This window comes from Dama dama, chromosome 18, assembly GCF_033118175.1.
Source record: "Dama dama isolate Ldn47 chromosome 18, ASM3311817v1, whole genome shotgun sequence".
In the NCBI taxonomy this organism is placed as follows: Eukaryota; Metazoa; Chordata; class Mammalia; order Artiodactyla; family Cervidae; genus Dama; species Dama dama.
This window is the reverse complement of record NC_083698.1, coordinates 1-3,994: the sequence shown is the minus strand read 5'-3', so window position 1 is coordinate 3,994 and position 3,994 is coordinate 1.

Here is a 3,994-nt window from a genome sequence, read left to right as displayed (position 1 = left end):
CCCAAGACGAAGGGATGTCTGAATCCCCTGTGGAGACCACAGAGAAAGACCTAGTCCTCTGCCTCATCGTTACCGGAGGCCTCACATCCTTTGAAAACTCGAGAGGTCTGCAGAGATCAATGCTTCCAAAGGAGAAGATGCCTGACTCCTCTTGAAAATGCATAGGAGTCCCAGGATCACTGTGGCACGTGGAAAGGGACACTGGGTCTCCCGCCTCACGTGGAGACGGGTCCCAATTTCCATGCCAAGACTCGAAGAGAATCCCGAGGTGTCCCTCGCACCTAGGCAGGAGTCCTGACGTCGCTGAACAAACGCGTGTCTGGAAGGGCCCTCCCCGTCGTAACTCGAGAATATACCCCAGGTTCCGGCCGCAACTCGAGAAAAACCATGAGACTTCCCCCTCGAGGCGAGATGAGGCCCGATTCCCCTGCCCTGCATGCAGAGCAATTCCGTATTTCACATCAAAAATGAAAGGAGCCTTGATTTCCTTAATGGAACTCCAGAGAAAACCCAAGATCACTGTCTCAAGTCTAGCGGGATCCTGAGGTCACTGTAGCAACACGAAAGTGCTCCCTGGACTCCAAATCAACTCGAGATGAGAGCTTAGTCCCTCGCTTCGACTCAAGAGGAATACCAACTTTCCACAAGCACCTCAAGAGGAAGCTTTTCTCAGCTACACGTATGTGAGAGGGCCCCGGAGTTTGTGGCCTCAAGTGGAATGGACACCGAGATGCTCTGACTCATAGTAAGGCCGGATATCCCTGCAGTGAATTGAATGCAGGCTCGTCTTGCATCTCCCAAGACGAAGGGATGTCTGAATCCCCTGTGGAGACCACAGAGAAAGACCTAATTCTCCGCCTCATCGCGAGCGGAGGCCTCACATGCTTTGGAAACTCGAGAGGTCCGCGGAGATCAATGCGTCCAAAGGATACGATGCCTGACTCCTCTTGAAAATGGATAGGAGTCCCAGGATCCCTGTGGCACGTGGAAAGGGACCCTGGGTCTCCCGCCTCACGTGGAGAGGCGTCCCAATTGCCATGCCAAGACTCGAGGAGAATCCCGAGGTGTCCCTTGCACCTAGGCAGGAGTCCTGACGTCACTGAACAAACACGTGTCTGGAAGGGCCCTCCGCGTTGTAACTCGAGAATATACCCCAGGTTCCGGCCGCAACTCGAGAAAAACCATGAGATTTCCCCCTCGCCGCGAGTTGAGGCCCGATTCCCCTGCAATTCATGCAGAGCAATTCCGTTTTCAACATCAAACGTGAAAGGAGCCTTGATTTCCTTGATGGCACTCCAGAGAAAACCCAAGATCACTGTCTCAAGTCTAGAGGGATCCTGAGGTCACTGGACCAACAGGAAAGGGCTCCGTGGACCCCAAATCAACTCGAGATGAGAGCTTAGTCCCTGGCTTACACTCAAGAGGAATACCAACTTTCCACAAGCACCTCAAGAGGAGGCTTCTCTCAGCTACAGGTATATTTGAGGGACCCTGAGATTGTGGCCTCAAGTGGAATGGACACCGAGATGCTCTGACTCGAAGTAAGGCCGGATATCCCTGCAGTGAATTGAATGGAGGCTCGTCTTGCATCTCCCAAGACGAAGGGATGTCTGAATCCCCTGTGGAGACCACAGAGAAAGACCTAGTTCTCCGCCTCATCTCGACCGGAGGCCTCACATCCTTTGAAAACTCGAGAGGTCTGCAGAGATCAATGCTTCCAAAGGAGACGATGCCTGACTCCTCTTGAAAATGGATAGGAGTCCCAGGATCCCTGTGGCACGTGGAAAGGGACCCTAGGTCTCCCGCCTCACGTGGAGAGGCGTCCCAATTGCCATGCCAAGACTCGAGGAGAATCCCGAGGTGTCCCCTGCACCTAGGCAGGAGTCCTGACGTCGCTGAACAAGCACGTGTCTGGAAGGGCCCTCCCCGTTGTAACTCGAGAATATACCCCAGGTTCCGGCCGCAACTCGAGAAAAACCATGAGACTTCCCCCTCGCCGCTACATGAGGCCCGATTCCCCTGGACTGCGTGCAGAGCAATTCCGTGTTCCACATCAAACGTGAAAGGAGCCTTGATTTCCTTGATGGCACTCCAGAGAAAACCCAAGATCACTGTCTCAAGTCTAGAGGGATCCTGAGGTCACTGGAGCAACACGAAATTTCTCCGTGGACCCCAAATCAACTCGAGATGAGAGCTTAGTCCCTGGCTTCGACTCAAGAGGAATACCAACTTTCCACAAGCACTTCATGAGGAGGTTTCTCTCAGCTACAGGTATGTGAGAGGGACCCTGAGTTTGTGGCCTCAAGTGGAATGGACACCGAGATGCTCTGACACGAAGTAAGGCCGCATATCCCTGCAGTGAATTGAATGCAGGCTCCTCTTGCATCTTCCAAGAGGAAGGGATGTCTGAATCCGCTGTGGAGACCACAGAGAAAGAACTAGTCCTCCGCCTCATCGCGACCGGAGGCCTCACATCCTTTGAAAACTCGAGAGGCCTGCGGAGATCAATGCTTCCAAAGGAGACGATGCCTGACTCTTCTTGAAAATGGATAGGAGATCCAGGATCCCTGTGGCACGTGAAAAGGGACACTGGGTCTGCCGCTTCACGTGGAGACGCGTCCCAATTGCCATGCCAAGACTCGAGGAGAATCCTGAGGTGTCCCTTACACCTAGGCAGGAGGCCTGACGTCTCTGAACAAACACGTGTCTGGAAGGGCCCTCCCCGCCGTAACTCGAGAATATACCCCAGGTTCCGGCCGCAACTCGAGAAAAACAATGAGACATCCCCCTTGCCGCGAGATGAGGCTCGATTCCCCTGCACTGCGTGCAGAGCAATTCCGAGTTCCACATCAAACTTGAAAGGAGCCTTGATTTCCTTGATGGCACTCCAGAGAAACCCAGGATCACTGTCTCAAGTCTAGAGGGATCCTGAGGTCACTGGAGCAACACGAAAGGGCTCCGTGGACCCCAAATCAACTCGAGATGAGAGCTGAGTCCCTGGCTTCAACTCAAGAGTAATACCAACTTTCCATAAGCACCTCAAGAGGAGGCTTCTCTCAGCTACAGGTATGTGAGAGGGACCATTAGTTTGTGGCCTCAAGTGGAATGGACACCACGATGCTCTGACTCGAAGTAAGGCCGGATATCCCTGCAGTGAATTGAATGCAGGCTCCTCTTGCATCTCCCAAGACGAAGGGATGTCTGAATCCCCTGTGGAGACCACAGAGAAAGACCTAGTTTTCCGCCTCATCGCGACCGGAGGCCTCACATCCTTTGAAAATTCGAGAGGTCCGCGGAGATCAATGCTTCCAAAGGAGACGATGCCTGACTCCTCTTGAAAATGGATAGGAGTCCCAGGATCCCTGTGGCACGTGGAAAGGGACCCTGGGTCTCCCGCCTCACGTGGAGACGCGTACCCATTGCCATACCAAGACTCGAGGAGAATCCCGAGGTGTCCCTCGCACGTAGGCAGGAGTCCTGACGTCGCTGAACAAACACGTGTCTGGAAGGGCCCTCCCCGACGAAACTCGAGAATATACCCCAGGTTCCGGCCGCAACTCGAGAAAAACCATGAGATTTCCCCCTCGCCGCGAGTTGAGGCCCGATTCCCCTGCACTGCATGCAGAGCAATTCCGTGTTCCACATCAAACGTGAAAGGAGCCTTGATTTCCTTGATGGCACTCCAGAGAAAACCCAAGATCACTGTCTCAAGTCTTGAGGGATCCTGAGGTCACTGGACCAACAGGAAAGGGCTCCGTGGACCCCAAATCAACTCGAGATGAGAGCTTAGTCCCTGGCTTACACTCAAGAGGAATACCAACATTCCACAAGCACCTCAAGAGGAGGCTTCTCTCAGCTACAGGTATATTTGAGGGACCATGAGATTGTGGCCTCAAGTGGAATGGACACCGAGATGCTCTGACAAGAGGTAGGACCGGATATCCCTGCAGTGAATTGAATGCAGGCTCCTCTTGCATCTCCCAAGACGTAGGGA